Below are 23,542 nucleotides of genomic sequence, written 5' to 3'. Positions count from 1 at the left end.
TAGCACTTTTTTAACAGAACCAGCCTATTGCCCCCGCAATCCGGGTCCTTATTTTACCCACCTCGGAAGGATGGAAGGCTGAGTCAAACTTTAGCCGGTAATGAGATTTGAACCGTTGACCTTCAGATCTACAGTCAGCTTTAGTGGCCTGCAGTACAGCACTCTACCTGCTGTGCCACCCCATACATATACTGCTCCATAGCCACAATGTTAGCAATACTATGAGAATACCCGGCCAGTGACTTATCCCTGGCCCGTTTTGCTGCAGGACCAGGGAGACACTGACCTTCGGCGCGGCCGCCATCTTGTTTCTTCGGCCAAGATCTTGCGAGATTTTGCGAGATATCGGCCACCTCCTGGGAAGGTTTTGGCCTTCCCAGTGATGTCATCCAGGGCGGAGCCTGCAGCCCTATAAAAGGGCTGAACAGACTCCAGGGCCTCCTTTTCGCCCTGGATGACAAGAGGCGAACACCTGGCTGGTGTTCGCTCTTGCCCTGCGGCCATTTTAAAGCAGCCTCGTGGCGTCGGCCATCTTGGGAGGCTGAACCTTCAGTACCTGGTTTGGAGTCATGGGGGGGGGCGGAGAGCTTGTTGGACCCCCCAGTGTTTAGAGGGGGGTGAATCTTCCCGGGCAGGGGCCTTGCCCCTCTGGGGGAGGGGGAATTTTCCTCCTTTTGGCCTTGGGTGGCCGGGTTCGGGGGGTGCGGCCTTGTAGGCCTAGTAGGCCTTCTAGCCCTCAGGCCTTGGAGCCTAGGGGTGGGCCTTTCACTACCCAATCTGCCTATTGGGATAACGAGTCATCATCCCCAGTTGAGCTTCACAGTTGGTTGCTGGGATACCAAGGATCAGCCTCATTTAAATAATTAATTCTGTTTACCCTTGCTTTTACTGATGGCTCCAAAAAGGCAGAGGCCTGCACCACCACATGTGGAGGCGGAGGATCAACCCAGGAGGGCCTTGAGGCCTTCAGCCCGGGCCCAGTTGGGGCACGAAGACATCCAGGCGGGGACCAGAAGAGGGGGGAATGTGGGGACCCCCGGTCAATGAGACTAACATGCCTGCTTATTCCTGGTTTAGGATCTTAGAGAGGCTTGATGATCGGAATGCCCGTTGGAGGTCAGGGTACGGACCAGGAGCCACCACTCCCTCAGCTCCAGCAACCCTTGGCAGGCCACCAGGTGAACCAGCAGCCCAGACCGGGCAGATGACAGCGTTACCCAGTTCAGTAGGAGCTGGGTCCTCATGGATGGCTTCTACCCCTTTGGGGGCAGGTGAGATCGCACCACACCCAACACTTTTACCGCTCCTCCCTTTGACCGGTCAGGCCTTTGTGCCACCGGGTTCTGGGAGTGGGGTCAACTTAGGGGGTAATTCCGTCATCACCCATAGTCAGGTTTGGGCTTTCTCCACTGCTACTGCAGTGGCACAGGCCCCTTCGACGGCTTCAATGCCCTCGACAGGGTCAGCGGAGGCAACTGTAGGGACTCCCATGGTTTTAGACCCTTTGGCTGCTGTGAGAGCAGTTGCCAGCCCGTGGGGGTTACCCTCCACGCCTTTGAGTGGTCACCTCCATCCCACGGTTAAGGAACGTATTTGGAGAGGGGAGTATGTAGATTTTTTCTCCCTCCTCAGCAAGGAAGTTCCAAAACAGGGGAAGGAAGACGAGGTGAAGGTGAATAAGCCCAAGAAAGTCAGGGTTAGCAGGTGCTTCAGCTCATGGCTGTATGCATACCTGACATACGCTTTAGTGGTGACCCAGAGGGAGCCAGCTCAGGCTTCCTCTATGTTCAAATATATTGACCTGATTGCCCACGCTCATTTTGATTACAAGGGCACGGCATGGCACCACTACGATGAGGCCTTTAGGAGGCAGGAGGCATTTGAGCGCACGCTCCCTTGGGATGTGGTTGTCCCCGAGTTATGGCTTAACACAGCCCACATGTCCTAGGCTGGGGGAGGTGACCACAGGGGTAGCAGTCACTGATCAAGCCCGAAAGGGGTAAGGATAGGAAGGAGGGTGCAGGGCCGGTTAAACGGCCCCTGCCTGCTGGGGGAGAATGGGCCCAGCCCAGTTAAGCTGGGAGTTGCTGGGGAAGTTGTTTGGGAGTATTCCCCTGGTAGGAGGGTGGCTGCCCTTCTTGTAGGGTTCTTGCTGAGGGGTTCAGGAGCCCATGTGTTGGGCCTAGGAAGGCCTTCATGTCTGACAACCCTAGATCGGTTGTGGGGCATGAAGACATTGTTTCCAGAGAGAGGTGGCTGAGGGCAGGGTACTGGGACCTTTCCTGTGCTCACCCTCGCCAACTCTTCGGGTCTCCCCCCTTTAGGGGTGGTTTCTAGGAAGGCTAGAGGTGAATTTAGATTGATTCACCACCTGTCCTTCCTGAAGGTTGAATCAGTGAATGATTTCATTCCTGATGAGCTTTGCTATGTCCGCTATGCGTCTTTTGACGCGGCGGTAGCCATGGTTAAGAAATGTGGGGTGGGAGCCCTTATGGGTAAATGCGACATTAAGTTGGCATTCCAGCTCCTCCCCATACACCCAGATGACTTTGAGCTCCTGGGTTTCCACTTCGAAGGTGGTTTTTATGTAGATAGAGCATTGCCGATGGGATGCTCCATATTTTGCTCCCTGTTCGAGAGCTTTAGCACCTTCTTGGAGTGGGCGCTCAGGAGGCGCACGGGTCTGGGTTCGGTCATTCACTACCTCGATGATTTCCTGTTGGCGGGGCCTGCGCATTCAGAGCAATGTTCTGCTCTGATGCTGGCCTTCAAAGCCCTTTGTGCTCACTTGGGGGTCCCTTTGGCCCCTGAGAAGACTGAGAGCCCCGCTACCAGGATTACCTTTCTAGGTACTGAATTGAGCTCGGTGGAGCAATCTTGCAGATTGCCCCCTGATAAGCTGCTCACGATCCGGAGTAAGCTGGACACAGTGTTAGGTAGTCAAAAGGGGACCCTTCATCAACCGCAGGAACTCGCCGGGCTTCTTAACTTTGCCTGCTGGGTCATAGCTCCCGGCAGGGCCTTTTTCCCGGAGAGTATATACCGCGATGGAGGGGTTGTGTCTGCCCCATCATTGCGCCCGCCTGAGCGCCGGGGTCAAAGATGACCTGTGAGTATGGTGAGGTTTTTTGGCCCACTTTAATGGTCTTTCCTTTTGGAGGCACGAGCTTCTTTTGGAAGCTGAGCTGCAGCTCTGCTTGGACGCTGCGGGGACCCGCGGGTTCGGGGTTATCTTAGGTGACCAGTGGTGCCATTCCATGTGCCCTCCGGAATGGAGGCCCTCTCCCCTAGTTAAGGATTTGACCTTCCTGGAGCTCTTTCCACTGGTAGTAGCTTTAGAGCTGTGGGGAGAGCAATTTGGAGACAAACCCGTGCACTTTTGGTGCGACAATTTCACCATAGTCCCCGTTGTGACTGCCCTGTCATCTAAAAGTGACAGGGTCATGCGGCTTGTCCGCCATTTTGTGCTTAGGTCGTCGCTAAATGATCTGTTTCTGGCTCGGCACATTCTCGGGCTGGATAATGGGATCACTGACACCATGTCTCGTGGTCAGTTGTCCAAGTTTCGGGCCCTGGCTCCGTGGGCTCGCGCATCACCGGAAGTTTTCTCCAGCCACCTGTGGAGCCTGGGCGGGCTCTCGAGCAGTGGGGGACTGAAGCCAACAGGGCCATGGCCCTCTCAGTGACGCCAAGCACATTGAGGGCATATCAGAACGCAGGTAAGGAGTTTAGGGGTTTTAGGCAAACCGGGGGTTACCCTCACATCTGGTCTTTCCCAGTGGATCACCTTATGTAGTTTTGCGTGCTGCTTAAGCAGCGCGGCCTTTCAGTTAGGACTATTAGGTCCAGGTTGGCAGGCCTCACCTTTTTTATCCAAGGCCAGTGGCTTCTCGGACTTTTCTTGTGACTTCCGCATTTGGAAGATGCTGGGAGGTTGGGTTAGGGAACGACCAGTGCCCCCAGTGGACAGCAGACAGGCATTAACTGTGCAGCAGCTGTCCCTTATTTATCAAGCATTTGAACAGACTGTGTGCCTCTCTGTATGAGGCCCGCCTCTTTCAGGCAGCGGCCTGTGTTATGTTTTTGGGGCCCTTCGGGTCAGCGAGGCTTTGGCCTCCTCTCAGGCTGACAGGTCTCTCCGTGCCTTTCAGTTTTTCTGACCTGCATTTTAGCACAGGGGGTGTCTCTCTATTGGTAAGACAATTTAAGACTGATCAGTTATGTAGGAGTGTTAGGATAGAGTTGACGGCTGCCACCGATCAGTCTGTGTGCCCGGTGGCAGATCTTTTGAATTCCTGTAGTCTTAAGGGAACAGAGCAGGGGTACCTTTTAAACACCAGGATGGTACCCTGCTGAACCGCTATCAAGTTTGGGCTTTAGTGACTAGGGCTCTAGTCGGGATTGGCATTGACCCCGCCGGCTATTGAATGCATTCGTTCTGTATCGGCACTGCAACTAGTGCAGCAGTGTCTGGTTCTCTGGGTCATTGGATCTGGGGATGGGCCGCTGGCGGTCAGCAGCCCATCTAGGTTAGGAACAGTTAGTTGCTGTACTAGGATAGGGTGTCAGGCTAGGGAGCCTTTCTCTGCCTTCTTCCAGATAGTCCCACCAGGGCGAGACCGACGGCGTTGCTGTGTGGCCACAGTGGTTTTTTGGGCCTGCCGAGCTGCAGCATGAATCACCATGGGGACCCGGCTGTCTTGGGTCAAGGGGGTCAGCACCATCTGGATGTGGAGAAGAGGCCTGCAAAGAGAAGGGCTTTCTCCTGCTGCTCCTGGGAGGGCGGCACAAGAGGTGTCGCGCCCAGGGGGTCGGTCTTGCTCTCATTGGCAATGACCTGTGTGTGGGGGGGGGGGTTGGCACTGCATTGCCACGCCCATGAAGACTTGCATATTCTTCGCAAAACTTGGCCAACCACGCAAGTGGTTTGGTCTGTGATCCTCCCGAGGATCGTTTGGGGATGCCATTTCACTTAGGGCCTCCCACAGGGTCAGGAAAGGTGACTAAGGCTGTGGGCAGGCTGGTTAGAGAGTTGGGTGGGGTAGTGGTTTCCCATCCCCACATCATCATAGATCAGCCGTGGCTTAACCGGGCTGACGGTGTTCACCTGTCAGACCAGTGGAACACCATCTTCTTACAGGACCTGCAGCAGTCACTGCGTGAGCTGGTGCAGTTAGAGGGGGGAGTCGGGGGGCCAAGATAGAGATCTGACCCCCACTCTGTGGCAGGTTAGGGGCAGAAAACTGGGTGGTGGTTTAGCAACTGCCTGTTCTCCGTTGGGCATCTTTGGGGATGATTGACAGGTTCTCTCAGGCTTGTGGTGGAACGACCTGAGCAATTGGGGGGAACCTGTCTTTGGGTCCCGCCCATTGCTTTCCCCTTGTATGGGATAGACGGCGGGACCTCCCACATGCAAGTGCATGGCAGTGAGTCAGGTGAGGGCGTGGCCCCTCATCTGGATCAGCATGGAGCTACGCCCATGTGTTGCCCCAGAAGTTTTTCTGACATCATTTTCCTCCTCGGAAGCAATTGTTTGACCCTGCGGATCCTTGTTTAGGGTTATAGTTAATTTATGCAAATTTATTTAAATAAATTATGCAAATTTAATTGATAAAAATGGCCCATTTTAAATCCAGCTCTTGTGTCCGTGTTGTTACTTCGCCTCTGCTGCAAATGAAAATGATTACTCCATATGCTACTCTTCAGTCTTCTGCTGACTGACTAAAGGGATATTAGCTCAGATTAGGGGCATTTTCTTTAAGAGATTACATTAGGGGAAAGTAGTAACAAATTGCACTCTGGGTAATATAGTTCATGACATGTCACCTCATCTTTGTCTTCTTATTGGTCATTGGGATTATACAAATAATTGTGTCATGCTCTCCAACAGCCATTTTTAAGTCTTAACATGCAACTGCCTGCAGATAGGAGAAATGAATCTCTTTTCACCTACGTGTAATGGGACAGATTATGGAGATTTGCGGAATTTCATCTCTTAGTAAGACTATGGAGATACCAGACAATAAATGTAATCTGTATGATTTACCCATTTTATCTGAGAAAAGCATTTCTAATTTAGACCAGAACAAGACTGATAAGGAAGAAAAAAAGAGGGTCATGACAGCAGCTCTATGATTTACCAGGATACTGTCTTCCTGGCAACTAAGTGTCTGCTTTTGCCAAAGGAAAAATTTCATACTGAACGTCTCAGAATGAGGGGGGTGGGTTGTATAACCATCTTTCTCAAACATCTATCCTCCATTAGTGTAAGATTTCAACTCCTATAACACCCATAGTTCCAAAAGTATTCTGGCTAAAATTTGATTCATAAGTAATGCTTACCATAGATAGATTGGAACAAAAATAATCCATCCATTGAGATTTTTCAACCTACTTTTCAAGATACCTTTCAAGATCAAGCCCATAGGATGTTTGTTTTTAACACCTGAACAAGATTACATTTAATCTTGTCTCAGAGGAACAAGCCCCCAAATAATTTTCATCTTACCCTCCTGCTACCTCTTGATTTTTTTAGCAGAAGATAAATATGTCTTGTGCTCCTGCAGTTAGGACTGAAAACACTTGCTGAGCATATGTCAAATTCTACAACTAATCCTGGTATGTGTGTTAAATCCTCATGTTACCATGTGCCCAGAAATAAACAAATCAAGATTCTATCCAGGCTTCTATGACTGCTTTCTGAACAAAAGGTTCAGAATGCAAACTAGACCATTTTATCCATTCCACCCTTTCTTCAAATAATTTCACTTATATTACGTTTTTAACGTATTCAAGACTTTTCATTCTAACTTCAGATATCTCTACAGACCCAGACTGTAATTTTTCTTTGGTTGTCAGATTTTCTATATTCTCTCCTCCTTGCTCATTTTCTATTCTCACTATCAGGAACAGTCTTTTTTTCAATGCCAGGCATACCTGTTACAACTTGTCTACTGGGAGATGTAGTTCCTAAGCTGAAACGTAGTTATTTTGATGATGAAAAAATGATGAAATGCACATTAAGACAGTGAAAAGCTGAAGTTTTGTTTTTGCCTCCCAGTGAGGGACAGAAGTACATAATTCAGGGTTTTCGCTGTATTCTAACAATTCATTCCACCCAGCCAGCAGTTTCCTGTGGAAACATAATAATAATAATAATAATCATCATCATCATCATCATCATCATCATCATCATCATCATCATCGGGGCGGCTAACAATAATAAACACAACATGTACAATCCAATAATAAAACAACTAAAAACCCCTATTATAAAACCAAACATACACACAAACATACCATGCATAACTTGTAATGGCCTAGGGGGCCTAAGTCCAAGAGTAACTGTGGATGGAGAAGAGGAGCAGGCAATGACAGGTGTGCTATATTCCATATCCCATCTCTTATGTACTAACATGATATTGCAATGCAAATAGCTTGCCTCATGATGTCATAGCACATATTTTGCCTAGTTTATTGTCATAGTAAGTAGTGATGGGCAAACTCAATGAAGTTCGGGTTCGGCGGATTCGGGCGAACTTTGCAAAAAATTCGGGTGACAGCACCGAACCCCGAACCCGAACGCGAACCGAATTCTGAACTTTTTAAAAATAGAGCCGTGGAAGGCAGCCCTGTGGTTGCCCATAAATTAAATATGTAGGAGGGTGAACAGGGACGCAGAGTAGGTGGGGGGAGGCAACAGCAGCCACCCACCAGATTTTGCACAGCAATTCTGTGTGATTGGAGGGCATGCGCTATGTGGCATGCTGGGTCACTGGCCACTGTGGGCAGTAGATTACAGCAGACTGAACACTGAGGGTTTTTGGTCCACGTGCGATCTAGCACCTCGTCATCACCCCTGATATCTTCTTCCACTGACTTCTCCCCGCTAGCCTTACTCTCAGACTCAACATTGCAGTAAGCTGCAGGATCAGTGATCTGGGTCTCATCATCCTTCCCAGATGATGCCCTGGACCCCTCATCTTTCTCTTGTTCTGTTGCCATGGCTGGATGGCTTTGCACACTGGACAAGAGTGGCACATTGGCAAATTGCAACTGGTGGAGAGAGAACACAAACCGTGTTTGTCAAACCCAAACCAGACCATTACATCCCATTACCATAAGCCTGCATATCTCAGATTTACAAAGATTGACAGTTCTGGGAGGAGACATAGTTTATACTTTATTAGAGTTGTATGCCGCCCCTCTCTGAAGACTCCCTGCATTTAGGCTCCCTGCAACCATTTTTCCAAAAGAATTTTTTTCTTCCTGGCCAGGTGCACAGTACAGCCATTGACTGGATTTGAACTCAGGACACACTAAAAGTTTTCCCATGAAAATACAAATGGATATCTCAGATTTTCAATAGGTGACACAACTTGGAAGGAACATCCATTTAGGCTCTCAGAACAAATCTGTGCAACAAATAGGTTTATTGAACACAAACTTTAGTCAAACACAAACTATACCCAAACATTCACCATCAAAATATAACTGACTATATACATACATAACATGAATTTTATAACTGTGAGGGTGGTGGTGGTGGTGGTAGCGAACGCTCTAACCACTCACTCAGGTGGTGGCACAGCAACATCCTCTGTGATCCATGCCTGGTTCATTTTAAGAAATGTCAGTATGTCAACGTTGACTGTGGATAGGTGGATCCTTCTGTCAGTGATCATCCCTCCTGCGGTGCTGAGCACATGCTCTGACAGGATACTTGCCACAGGGCAGGCCAGCATTTCCAGGGCATAGAGGGCAAGCTCTGGTCACGTGTTCAATTTTCCACCCAAAAATTGAAGTTGGTGGAGGCATCATTAAGAACCATCATGCGCGTGGACAAGTATTCGTCCACCATGCGGGTCAAGTGATGCCTTCTGCTATGGGTCATCACATCTGAGGGTGGTGCATCTGTGTGGATGTCGAATAAGGTCTCATATTTCCAACGTCTTCCAATGACCACCCCCCTGCGGTGCTGCTAGTGTCCCAGCTGCATTGCGGACCGTGTCCTACTCCTACTCTGCATGCCACCACTGGGCACTCCAATTACTGTGGGAAGTCTTCCAATAGCGCATCCATGAGCGCACGCTTGTACTCGCGTATTCTGTGCTCCCGCTCGGGCGATGGTATGAAGGAGGTGATGCAGTCCTTATAATGGGGATCCAGCAGGGCGGCCACCCAGTAACTGGCAGAGTTGAGGATGCGGACTACCCTGGGGTCATTCAGCAGGCACTGGAGCATGTAGTGGCTCATGTGAGCCAGGCTGCCCGGAGTCAAGGCAATGTTTTCAGCAACAGGTCTCTCGTCCTCCTCCTCCTCTTCCTCCTGCTCCCCCCTCCAGCAACGCTCCATTGGTGCCCGTGAGCTGCACTAGGGGCTGCCCTGCTGCAAGTCCTCCTCCTCCTCCTCCTCCTCCTGCCCCAAAACTGTCAGCACAGCCCCCCACCCTGTGAGACATGGATTTGCTGGGAAAATGGGCCTTCCTCCGCCTGCTCCTCCTGTTCCGCCTGCCACTCTATTTCCTCCTGTTGCACAACCTGCATGGCCTGAAGGGATTTTTCCAGTAGGCAAACCATGGGGATGGTAGCACTGACGACGGAATTGTCAGGGCTGACCATATTGGTGACATACTGGAAGACATTCAGGATGGAACAAATATCCCTCATGGAGGCCCATTCATTGGGGGTAAAGTGCTGTGGGTCTGCACTTCTACTTGACCAGAGGTTATGAAAGTGGTAATCCACTATTGCCTCCGGCCGATTTGGAGGTTGTTCATGTTGGACGCGAGGTTTCTTCCGTCCGTCGTCGCCAGTGAAATAAACCCAGAGGCAGGGTTAGGTGAAAACAGTACCTTTATTCAGCTCAGAAAAGGTAAGTGACTTTCAGCTAGTACCGTCTGCTTTGCCTGGGAGAAACCGCTCCTTTTATACATTTGCGGTTCCCGCCAAAGCAAGAGCCAGCCGCGTCTGAGCCAATCAGGAGCGACTTCCTGATTCTAGCTCAGACAGCGCTTTAACAAGGAACAAACTATTTACAGAGATACAAGGTAGCCATTACAGGATACAACACCTGCTGTTGCTCACACACCCTTTTAAGCATATGCGGCATGGAATTCCACCTGGTTGGCAAATCGCAGATGAGGTGGTGGGTGGGAAGGCCAAAGTTCCTCTGCAGGGAAGATAGGTGAGCAGCAGCAGGGTGGGAACATCAAAAGTGTGTGCACACCGCACACACTTTACCCAGCAGCACTGACATGCCTGGATAATTGGCCAGGAACTTCTGCACCACCAGGTTGACCACATGCGCCATGCAAGGGATGTGCGTCAATCCCGCTCAGCCCAAGGCTGCCACAAGGTTCCGCCCATTGTCGCACACCACCTTCCCCGGCTTCAGGTTCAGTGGCAACAACCACTCATCTGTCTGCCTCTGGATACCGGTCCATAGCTCCAGGGCGGTGTATGGTCTCTTGCCCAAGCAGATGAGTTTCAGCAGATGAGTGCTGCCATTTACCCACAGCCATTCTGAAGTAGGAGGTTACCGGGCTGTGCTTACTGGATGTGGAGGAAGAAGACGGGGAAGCAGAGTAGGAGCAGGAGGCAACAGCAGGCACCGACTGATGTCCAATAATCCTGGGTGGTGGAAGGATATGCGCTGAACTGCTTCCCACCTCATTCCCGGCCGCCACTACATTCATCCAGCGGGCAGTGAGAGAGATGTACTGGCCCTGGCCATGTTTGCTGGTTCACGTGTCGGTGATGAGGTGGACGCGGGAACTGACAGCATTTTGCAGTGCACACCGAATTTTCTCCACTTCATGTTGGTGCAGGGCAGGGATGGCCTTGCGTGAAAAGTAATAGCGGCTGGAAATGGAGTATTGTGGGACAGCCAATTTAACAAATTTCCTGAAACTTGGTGTCTCAATCAGGCGGTAGGGTAGCATTTAAAATGCCAGCAGCTGTGAAATGCTGGCATTGAGAGCCAGGGCTCGTGGGTGGGATGGGCCAAACCTCCGCTTTCTCTCAAAGGTTTGAGAAATGGACAGCTGATGAATGTTTCCCTGGGATGGTGTAGACATGCTTGGCGATGGTGGTGGTGGTGATGCTGCTGCCAGTACTGCTGCTGGTGGTGGTGCCAGTGCTGCTGTTGGTTGTGGTGTTGGTGGTGATCCATCATTGTCCCTTTGGGAGCAGACAGGTGACCTTGTTGTTGGGGGGGGGCGTTGGCAGTAGCTGAGGCAGCCACAGCAGAAGAGGAAGACCCAGGCATTTGAATACTTTTAAGGTATTGTCCCCACTGAAGGTCATGTTTTGAAATCAGGTACCTGGTTATGCAGCTGGTGCTTAGATTATTAAGATCTCTCCCTCGCTTCAGGGACTGGTGGTACAGATTGCAAACAACCTTTTTCTTGTCTGCTGCTAACTGCTTGAAAAAATGCCACGCTGATGAGATTCTTTGTGACACATGAGGCGTGCTCGGCCCCTGGACACAGTGGGCAGTAGTACCAGCAGACTCAGTGCTGAGGGCTTGCAGCCTTCTCCCTCCGCTTCTGCTGGCTGCCTGGGGCTGTGGGACTACCACAGCCTCTTCCTCCTCTGAACTCTGTCGGCCTTCGGTCCACGTGGGATCTAACACCTTGTCATCTTCTTCCACCGACTCCTCCCCGCTAGCCTCCTTCTCAGACTCTACATTCCAGTAAGATGCAGGAGCGGGGATCTGGGCCTCATTATCATCAATCGTGGTCTTCCCCAATGATGCCATGGACACCTCCTCTTTCTCTGGCAGAAGCTCCTGGCTATCCGGAAGCCCAAGGTGTGCAACTGCGGATTGGGCAGATGGACGCCCTATGGCATCCCAGTTGCAAGTTTCAGAGAACAGAATTAAAGACTCCGCTGCTTCTGGGTGAGATGGCCTTGCTGCTTTGCAGGGGGGTGATGACTCGGACAGTGAACACGCAGATGTGGTGGAGTGTGTAGAAGGCAATAACAAGGAAAAGGTAGCGCTGCATGCCATGTCATCTCCAACTTCTTCTTGCATCAAACCCAGGCACCTGCTTGTACCAGAGGAAGGGGTAGGAGACGCAGATGTTACACGCCTTCGACCTGCCCCTGTAGCACCAGCTCCATCACCACCACCACCACCAGCAGCAGCACGGCCATATCCCTTTTTCGTGGCTTTCTTTATGTTTGAAGGCCTGCGGTGACACTGGTCCAAGGAACAGATGAAGGTGCAGCGATCAGGTGGAACTAGAATTAGAGAAAAAATGCCTTGAAAAAAAGTGTCCATCCACTCCTTTTTATGTATGTATTTATTTATTTATTTGATTATTATTCCGCGATTCTCAAAAGAGTCAGGACGGCCTTCAACATGTTAGCCATTGCACTTTCTAGTTACTGAAATGGCTCAATTTATCATTCCTACATGAACTTTTTCCACCCAAACAATCTGCACGTTGGACAAGTCCCCTTCCCTCTGGATACAGAAAATAGCTTTCGCCCTGGAAACAGGTGTTGCTTTCCAAAACTAGAAGGACACCAGACCGCATTGGAGACATTTTTTTCAGACAGGAACAGCATGCTTGTTCAGACTCAGCAACCTTTTTTTTTTTGGCTTACTGAGTGGCAGTCTTCCCGCCCACAGAATAAAAATGAATGAATGGGAAGAAATAGTTTAAAAATTTTACAGTTGAAGTACAGGATAGAGGAAATATATAACCCCAAAGAACCCCACAAATTAATATTGTTGTGCCCTAAAATGCATTTGTACACAAAATAAATGAAAGGAAGAAATGGTTTAAAAATTTGACAGTAGAAGTATAGAATAGAGGAAATATATAACCCCAAAGAACCCCACAAATTAATATTGTTGTGCCCTAAAATGCATTTTTTTGTCTCTTCAACTTGTATGAAGAGTCTTTGAGGTCTCTCTTTCTTTGCAGCAGAAACAAAGTGAAAGCTAATCTATCTCTCCCTCTCAGTATAAGTAACACTAGCTGGTATCTCTTACAATGGGGCTGGACAGCAAGGTGCTGCCTTTTATAGAGGCAGGTCAGGTGTCCTTTTTTTTTTTTTGAAATATATTTTTATTGATTTTTATAAAATGGTTACATAAAAAACAAACATAAAACAGTGCACAGTGCATGTGCCCATCACCTAACAGACAAAAAAACCCCCATCACCCCCACCACCCATTACGAAGGGTTCAATTTTTACTAGTTTGTTTATGTATATTTCCTTGGCTCTATCTTGCATTAGATATTACTAAAAGAGTGATTGCAGTTTATTTTTCACATTTACATCACAGATTCTACTCAACATATAACCTTTCACCTTATTCCATTGTACCATCAGCTTCTCCAGTTTGTTTTCATCAAAATTGTTTAATCTTATTTCCATAATTTCAAATTATATGTGATCCACCATGTACCGGTACCAATTCTGTAATGTCCATTTTATAGACTCTTTCCAACCCAATACCACTACTGCTTGAGCACTTTCCAATGCTGCAGTTTTTATTTTTTGAATTCTCCTAGTTCTCTTTGTTTAATTAAAATCGCTATTTCTTTTGTAATTGTCCAATTAATATTTAACATTTTATTAATTTCGTTCTGCACTTCCTTCCAAAATGTCTGAATTTCTACACACTCCCAGAACATATGCATAAAGATTCCCTTCTTTTAAATCCAACGTTGGATTTACTGCGGAGAGATTTCTTCCTGGGCTGTGAGAGACGGACCGACTTCATTTTAACTTCGTGAAATTAAACTGCATTTGCTTGGAAAAAGTTTTATAAATTTTCTAAAGACTATACCTTTCTTCAAAAAACGGAATACCTTTGCAGTACTCATTAAGGTGTTTCTGACAACAAATGAGATCTTCAATCAATTGTTTTTTTTTTTGCGTTTTCCCTTTGATAATTTCAATTTTTGAATTTTAATTCTATATTACATTATATTACAATTGGTTCTGTTTATGCATTGCTAAATTTTCTTTTGGTCTTTGGTCCCCTGTTCCTCCTAATTGAATAATAGTCTTTAACTCTGATTGCCCCCTTTCTTCACATGCTTTTACCCTCCTTCTCACTTTGCTGACTTTTCCTCCTTATCTTTGCAGCTGTGTTAAACTAACCTTTTCCCCTTTTTCCCCTTTTCTTCTTCACATCTTCTTGATATAAACTTTGACTAGAGTAATAAGAATTAATAAGTTGAGCATTAATTAGATATATTTTAAATTTTAAGTGTATTTGAAATTTAGCCTTTTATTTGAATTAGAACTTTTATTGCTATTAATTAATTGCTACTGATTTAGTATAACTGTCACTGTGGGTTTGGAATTTATAGAATCTCTTTACATACTGCTAACATAAAATAACACTAAATTTAAATTTGAAAATGTCAAGTTCTTCCACCCATACTAAAACAATCAAGAAGCAAACAACTGTTATTTCTTCCCCGCAAAGTTCACCACATCCATCTCCCGCACAGCAGACTTTATCTGCAACTATGTTCACCAAGGAAAAGGACAGGGAGAAACAACCATCTCTGGCTTCAATCCAAGAGACATTAACAACATTAAATGACTTTATGCTAAAATCTCAACAAGATGCAACACAACAGAGATGAAATTAAAGCAGAGATGGCGGAAATGAAAGTTGACACAGGTGAAATGAAAGACCAGATGAAGGAGATTAAGCAAGCCTTGCAAGATAATGAAGTACGAATGAAGGCAGTGGAAGAAAAGGCGGAAAAGGTGGAGAAAAGAATTGGTCACTTGGAGGACAAAGCTGCTTCACGTTACAGAGGGTATGATGAATCAATTACACATCTGGAAATGCAACGTGCGTCATACGGACTTCGATTTCAAAACGTAATAGAAGAAAAAGATGAAGATTTAAAGGCCATTATGGCTGACATTATTGGGAAAATCCTCCAGATGGACCCAGATGACATAAAAAAAGAAATCGATGAAGTCTTCAGAATTTCTAACAGCTATATTCGCCGTTTTAATCTTCCACGCGAGATTCACATCAAATTTGTAAGAAAAAGCATGAGAGATGATATATTGCATTGGTCAAGAGCGGGACAACTACAACACCAAGGCAGAGAAATAAAAATATTAAAACAAATCCCAAGACGTGTTCGAGAGACTAGAAGAGACTATCATTTCTTGACCAAACTTCTGATTAAAGAAAACATAACTTTTCGTTGGCTTATTCCACAAGGTCTATCATTGACATGGAAATCAACGAGATATAAATTGGAGAATCTAGACCAAGCAAGAGACTTTTATGAAAACAGTGGAATATGCGAAATGGAACAGATAACAAAAGAACTGGAAGCAATGCAGGCCGAAGCCATGGGGGCACTTGCACAAGTGGAGGACCAGGACCAAGGGGCCAGAAGAAAGCAACCTCAACGCGAAACCAAGAAATACAACAAATGACTACATTGAGAGATTTAAAAATTTTTTCAGTAAATGTCAATGGACTTAATGAACCAAAAAAAAGAAAACAAATGTTTTCCAAAATTAAGAATCAAAAAGCTCAAATTGTGATACTCCAAGAAGTGCATATAAAAAAGAGTAATCGGAATTTATTGTTAAATAATAAAATTGGAAAGATGTATGCTGCATTAGCAGACCAAAAGAAAAGAGGAGTGGCAATGTATGTTGAGAGTTCTATAAATTCCAAACAACTATATAGTGATGATGAAGGTAGAATTTTGATTGTCCAGATTGATATTGAACCCAAATCGCTTGCTATTGTTTCTATATATGCCCCAAATGATGACCAAATTGCATTTTATGAAAAATTACATCAAAAAATTTTAGAATTAAATTTGGAAAATATGTTAATTATTGGAGATTTTAATGCCATAACAAATAGACAATTAGACCATTCGGGGGTGAAGAAAAGTTGTAAAAAGAAAAAAAAGAATTTACTGCCCTCAACTTTTCAAAAAATGAAAGCAGAATTGCTATTGAATGATATATGGAGGGAAAGGCATCCTCATGGCAGGCAATATACTTTTTACTCAAACCCCCACAAAATTTGGACTAGAATAGATATGGTGTGGGCTCCCAAAACAACAGCAGAGTACATACAAGACGTAGAAATAGATGTTAATACTTGGGCAGATCATAATCCAGTTATAGTCTATATGAGAAATATTAAAAAACATCGTAATTGGCAAATGAATAGAAATATTTTGAAAGAGAAAGAATATAAAGAATGGATTGAAAAGGAATTAAAAATATTTTTCGAAATTAATAAAAATACAGACACCACCCCTCAGAACTTGTGGGATGCAACTAAAGCATACATAAGAGGATTAACAATATCCTATACTGCAAAATATAATAAAGAAAGAAAAAGAAAATATGAACAATTAATAAATGAATTAAAACAACTAGAGTTTCTATCACAACAAAATGTGAAAAATAAAGATTTGGGGGAAAAATAAATTTAATTAAACACAAAATTAGATTACAAGAACAAAATCAGCTATTGGAAAAAATAAAGAAAGCTAAGCAACAATATTTTGAGCATGCCAATAAATCAGGTAGATGGTTAGCATATAAACTGAGAAAACAGAGACAATCTAAATTAATTAGAAAATTAGAAGATAAAGATGGAATAATAAAATATGACCCAGAGGGAAAAGCAAATATAGTTCAAAACTTTTTTAAAGAATTGTATAAAGATGATAATATTGAAGAAGAAGCCGTATTTAAATACCTAGAGAGTGCAGAGTTACCACAAATAACAGAAGAGCAACAAGAAAAGTTGGAGAGTCCAATAACGATGGAAGAACTCCTTATAGTTATTAAAAAGCAGAAAAACAACAAAGCCACGGGACCGGACGCTATCCCGGCAGAGTGGTATAAAATAGAAAATGAAGTATTAAGAAATAATATGCTCCAAATTTTTAATGAATGTAGAGTAGATGGTAAAATTCCTAAATCATGGTCGGAATCTTTGATAACTTTAATTCACAAACAAGATACACCAAAAGAAAAAATTAAAAACTATAGACCAATATCTTTATTGAATGTAGACTATAAAATTTTTATAGCAATATACGCAGATAGATTGAAAAATGTGATAAATAGCAAAATTCACTCAGACCAAAATGGTTTCCTTCCAGGTAGACAAATTAAAAATAATCTTAGAACAACTATTAATGTATTAGAGTATTATGAGCAACATTCAGATAAAATATTATCTTTAATGTTCTTAGACGCGCAAAAAGCCTTTGATAACGTGAATTGGACATTTATAAAGATGCAATTAAATAAAATGAGATTCGGCCCCAAATTTGTTAATTTAATAGACGCTATTTATTCAGAACAAACGACAAAAATTATATTAAATAATGAACAATTAGAAGCGTTTAAAATAAATAAAGGAGTGCGGCAAGGATGTCCCATATCACCTCTTCTTTTCATTATGACTTTAGAAGCACTCTTAATAAAAATAAGATCAGATCCAAAGATAAAAGGTTTAACAGTTAGAAAAGAGATATACAAAGTCCAGGCCTTTGCAGATGATTTGACTTTTATAATGGAAGATCCGTTAGTCACAGCACCAAGATTAATCCAAACAATAGAACAATATGGCAAGGTGGCAGGTTTGAAAATAAATAAAAATAAAACAAAAATTATAACTAAAAACATGAGTAAAATACAAGAAAGCAATTTAGAATGTATTACTGGAATGCAAATAGTTAAAAAAGTAAAATATTTGGGAATATGGCTAACAGCCAAAACAATAACATTAAAAAATGATAATTATATAAAATTAATTAATGAAATTAAAAAGGATCTAGAAATATGGAACAATCTAAAAATATCATTTTTGGGAAGAATTGCTACGATTAAGATGAATATCTTACCTAAGGTATTATTTTTATTTCAAGTGATCCCAATCAATCCAGGGGCTAACTTTTTTAAAAACTTAACAAATGTGGTTAAAAAATTTCTATGGCAAGGGAAAAAGGCAAGAATTAAGATAAATATGTTAGAAGACATAAAAGAGAGGGGGGGTTTTGCGCTCCCAAATTGGAAACTATATTATCAGGCAGCCACTTTAACATGGATTAAAAATTGGATAACTTTAGAGGACATGAGAACATCAATATTAGAAGGACATGACCTCATGCTTGGCTGGCATGCTTTTGTGTGGTACGATAAAGATAAAAACCATTCTTACTTTAAAAGACACACGCTGAGAAAATATTTATTTGATGTCTGGAAAGACATAAAGAAAAACCACTTTTTAACAATTCCAGATTGGGTTACCCCCTTGGACGCAATAATACATCCAAATTCCATTAATGACTCAAGAAATATAAGATATAAAGACTTGTTAGACAATCAAATGAAATTAAAATCTAGAATTAAACTACAAGATGAAGGGATACAAATTGATTGGTGGCATTACGCACAGATTAGATCCAGATATCAGAAAGATAGTACACTCTATATATTTAACAAAAGTAAAAACCTGTTAAGTGAGTTAATCACTAAAAACCACAACAGAGTAATTGGAAAAATATATAAATATTTGATTACTCACAAGAATATTGAATTAACATTAAAAGATAGTATGATACATTGGTGTAGAAACATAGGTAAAGAAATTGATTTAGATACATGGGACAAAGTTTGGATGTGCAACTGGAGAATGACTAAATCAGTTTCTTTGAAAGAGAACCAAATTAAAATGTTTTATAGATGGCATCTCCCACCAAGTAGATTAGCAAAAATGTTCCCAAAGACATCACCTCTGTGCTGGAAATGTAAGAAAGAAATAGGATCCTATTACCATCAATGGTGGACATGTAATAAAGCTAAAATGTATTGGAAAATGATAGAAAAAATGACAAAAGAAATTACAAAGCAGAAAATAGATTTCACCCCGGAGTTTTGTTTGCTAGGAATTACTAACCAAAATTATAAAAAAGAAATTTTGTACTTGATTATACATATTTTTACAGCGGCAAGGATTATATACGCGCAAAATTGGAAAGGGGAAGATATCCCCAAAGAAGAGGCAGTTATTGCAAAAATATTAGACTGCGCGGAAATGGACATGATGACAAGACGCTTGAATGAACAGGAAGAAACCAAATTTTACGCAACATGGAACAATGTTTATGAATGGATAGATAAAAATAAAAAAATAAAGAAAGAAGAGTAGTAATAAGTATAGATATTTTAGATGATCTTTTCTTATTAAGATTTATATTAGATTTAGTTTACATAGATAGAATAGAAATTTGTTTTTTCTAAAAAAAAATTTGACTTGAAATTAATTAGAAATTTTTATATGACAGTTAATTTTTTTACTAGATATTTTTTGTATTAGTAGCATTGAATTAGATATTCAACTGTGTATTCCTTTTTCTGTATCTGCAATTATACTTTTGAGAAGAGCAGGGATGATACATCCCTACAATGTATGTTAAATGTTTGTAAGTTTGTTTGTCATTTTAAAGAAAATTAATAAAAACATTTGGAAATAAAAAAAAAAGATTCCCTTCTTTTGGCAACCATGCCAACAATTACCCTTCTCTTTCCCCTGGAAGTGTGCAAGTTGTGCCGGTGTATAGTACCATTTGTGTAAGATTTTCCTTCTCATCTCTTTAACTCTTGTATTTTTAATCTTATGTATATTTTCTACTATTTCTTTCATTTCACTTTCATCTATTTGTAAGTCATTTTACCAGCATCTTGTCAAACTTTTTATTACTTCCTCTTCCACTTGCAATAACATTCTATATATGTTACTAGCTTGAGCTTTTGTATCATTAATCTTTTCTTTTATTATTTTTCCTAAACAATTTTCTTCTCGCAAGAAAGCTTCTTTATTCTCACTTTTATTTAAGTATTTACTTATTGCATTAATCTGCAGCCATTTCTGTTGACCAAGCCACCATTCCAACCGAGTTCTGCTAACTCTCCCGTCCTTCTCATATAATTGTTCAATTCTCATTATCCCTTTGCTATTTAATACTTTTATAATTCTGCTTAAATTAACATCATTACCTGTATTCAATACGTGTAACGTTGATAATTTTGAATTTCTAGTTCCACATTTTCCCTGCCATTTGGACCATATTTCTACGCTTGCTTTCAGAGGGTCGGTTAAATTATTGATTTCTATTCTACTCCATTTTTTAAATAATAGCTCTTTATTATTTGCCATTTTTTTCTTATTCTAGGCCTTTTGTTTCCTTCAATCCAAGAATTTAATTTACTATCCCATTCTCTCAATTTTGCACCAGGAAAAGTACCTGGTAAAACCTGAAATAAATACATCATTTTTGGTATTATCATCATTTTAAGGGCTCTGATCTTGGCAATTCTTCTCAACCTTTTTTCCCTCCAATTTTTTATCTGCTTTTGAATTCTTTTCCATATTAAATTATACTTGGCCGTCGCAATTTTAATAGGATTCTTAAACAACCAAATTCCTAAATATTTCATTTTTTTACATCCTAGTTTCAATCGTGATACTTTTTGTATCTCAATTTGCTCTTTAGGGCCTATATTTAAACAAATTATCTCCGATTTCTCTATATTAACCATAAGTCCCGATTGGTCTTTGAATTCCTGGAGCAAGATCATTATTCTTTTCATCATTTCAATTGGGGTTTCAGACAACACTATAGCATCATCTGCAAAAAGATTTAATTTTAATTCAAGTTTTCCTATTTGATAACCTCTCCATTCCTTGTCATTTCTAATTTTATTTGCTAAAACCTCAATTGCCAATGCGAATAACATTGGGGATAGTGGACAACCCTGCTTAGTTCCATTCTGAATTTTAATCTTCTCTGTTCTGTTGCCATTTACTCTAATATAAGCTATATTATCCTTATAAATTGTTTCTATAATTCTACAAAACGAATCTCCCATATTTAAATCTTTACATAATTGAAACAAATAATCATGGTTAACTTTATCAAAAGCTTTGTACACATCTAACTTTAAAATACCTAATTTTCTTTTGGTAGTGGTAGCATGGTGTATCACATTAACAACGTTTCTAATTGGTTCATAAATCTTTCTTCCTTTAACAAATCCATATTGGTCTTCTCCAATTATCTTTGGTAAGATATTCTCTACTCTGTTTGCCAATATTTTCATAAATATTTTGTAATCCTGGTTAAGTAAGCTGATAGGGCGATAGGAACTTGGGTCCATTAAATCACGATCCGGCTTTGGGATAGTTATAATTTCTGAAATTTTCCACGACTGTGGGGTTTCAAAAGTCTCAAATACATTATTAAACAATTTTTCCAGATGTGGTAATAATTCATTCTTATAAGTCTTATAATATTCACCAGTAAAACCGTCTGGGCCTGGGGCTTTAGCAGGTTTCAACCCTTTAATAACTCTAGATATCTCATCATTTGTTATTTTTGCATTTAAAATTTGTCTATCTTCTTCCGTTAATTTCTCATTAACCTCTATAGTTTGCATTGTAATATGTTCTTTTTTGTATAAATTCCCATAAAAATCACTCATTATTTTTTCCATTTCTGTATTACTACGTTTTATTGCACCTTCCTTATCCTTTAAAGCAGAGATATGGGATTTCTCCTTTCTTTTTTTCAAGTAATGTACCATTTGTTTCATTGATTTGTTCCCCCAGCCCATAATTCTCTGTTTTACAATCATCTTCATTTTATTCCATCTCTCTTCCTCAAGAGACTGTAATTTCTTTTTCTTAAATAATAATAATATATTCCAGGCTCTATTTCTTGTAGTTTTCAAAGTCTCTTGAATTAAATCTATCTCTTTTAATAGACTTTCTCTTTCAGCTTCCCAGGATTTCCTAATAAAAGCTTCGGTGCTAATACAATTACCTCTCATAACAGCCTTGTGTGTATCCCAAACTATTGTTTGCTTAGTTTCTCCTGTTTCGTTAATACTGAAGAATTCACTCAATTCCTTTTGTAATTTGAGTCTATTTTTCTCACTAGCCGAAACCACAAGGTTATATCTCCAAATCCTTTGTTGCCTACTAACATCCATTTCAATCACTGCTAACAGTGGAGCATGGTCTGATAACCAAATGCTTTTAACTTCTGCTTTCTTAAGATGTACCTCCCCTGTTTTGTTCATTAATATATAATCAATGCAACTAAATTTATTGTGTCTTGCCAAATAAAATGTATCCCTGTTTACTATGTTTTTATGAAGGTCCAACATGTTACCGTATTTTCCGGCGTATAAGACGACTTTTTAACCCCTGAAAATCTTTTCCAAAGTGGGGGGTCATCTTATACGCCAGATACTGCGCCCATTCGGTGCCGAAGTCATTCATACGCAGCAGCCACCCAGCGAAAGCTGCTGCTTAACACGGGTGCCACAGCCGCGGGCGGGAGGAGGCGGGGAGCGGGATTGGGGAGGGGGGGAGGCAGGCAAAGATTTTCCACCACGCCAGATTCGAGTGCCGCCGCCTCAGGCGGCAGCGACAGCAGCAACAGCAGCGCGTCGATGAAGCCGGCGAGGGAGCTCCGGAATCGGTTGGCGCTCGCCCGACGCCTTGTTTTTTTATTTCCCCCTTTGGTTTCTCTTCACAGGCGGGAGTTCGGGGAGCTTTCGGCCGGCAAGGGAGCGCTCGAGGAGACGGCGTCTTGCAGCATCGCCTCCCATCGGGTTTACGACGAAGGGACGCTCAGCAACTTCTTTTTCCTTTCGGCGCCCTAGCCACCCGCAGTCCCCGGAGCCGAAAGTGAGCACGGGTCCGCTCTGCCCGCCCGGTTTGCAAGCGGAAGAGACCCCAGGCTGCTTGGCCTAGCGGGGCTTCCATTCAGGACGGGGGCAGGAGGGAGGGAGGGAAGGGAAACGCAGCCCTTTGCCTCAGCCTGCTGTCTCCACCAACACCCCGTTTCTCGCTCGCTCGCTCGTTTGTTCCTCCCCCCTTTCTTTCCCTCGCCGCCGCCGCCGCCGCACAGAAGGGGAGCGAAGGCATGTGCGTCAGAAGAGGGCTGCTTGGCCGAGCGGGGCTTCCATTCAGGATGGGGGCAGGAGGGGGGAGGGAAGGGAAACGCAGCCCTTTGCCTCAGCCAGCCGTCTCCACCAACACCCCGTTTCTCGCTCGCTCGTTTGTTCCTCCCCCCTTCCTTTCCCTCACCGCCGCCGCCGCAGCACAGAAGGGGAGCGAAGGCATGTGCATCAGAAGAGGGGTAGTCTTATACGGCGAGTATATCTCAAATTCTATATTTTAACTGGAAAAGTTAGGGGGTCGTCTTATACACCCAGTCGTCTTATACACCGGAAAATACGGTAATTTTATTTAAATGTAACTTTTTCTTTTCTCCCCTCCCTGCTGTTAATTCCAAATTGAAATCGCCTGCTAAAATCACTGTGCCTTCCGCAAAATTGTCTAATTTACGCTTTACATTCATTATAAATTGTTTTGCATTATTGGGGGCATAGATTACTGCTAAAGTTACTGCCTTATTATTTATTTTCCCCTTAATAAATAGCATTCTACCATCTTTGTCTCTTTTAATATTAATTAATTGAAA

General features: G+C 42.9%; 1 long non-coding RNA gene across 4 annotated transcripts in view; it reads right to left on the bottom strand.

The window, feature by feature from the left end:
* Positions 1-23,542, bottom strand: part of LOC139166792 (uncharacterized) — a 176,276-nt gene that overhangs the window by 144,341 nt on the left and 8,393 nt on the right. For all 4 annotated transcript variants that reach the window (XR_011559043.1, XR_011559045.1, XR_011559042.1 and 1 more), the window contains exon 2: positions 6,937-7,132. This is a non-coding gene — a long non-coding RNA (uncharacterized lncRNA). The remainder of the gene's footprint in view (positions 1-6,936; positions 7,133-23,542) is intronic.

Source organism: Erythrolamprus reginae, chromosome 4, assembly GCF_031021105.1.
Source record: "Erythrolamprus reginae isolate rEryReg1 chromosome 4, rEryReg1.hap1, whole genome shotgun sequence".
In the NCBI taxonomy this organism is placed as follows: domain Eukaryota; kingdom Metazoa; phylum Chordata; class Lepidosauria; order Squamata; family Dipsadidae; genus Erythrolamprus; species Erythrolamprus reginae.
The sequence above is the reverse complement of the archived record's forward strand: the minus strand, read 5'-3'. Positions and strand labels throughout refer to the sequence as shown.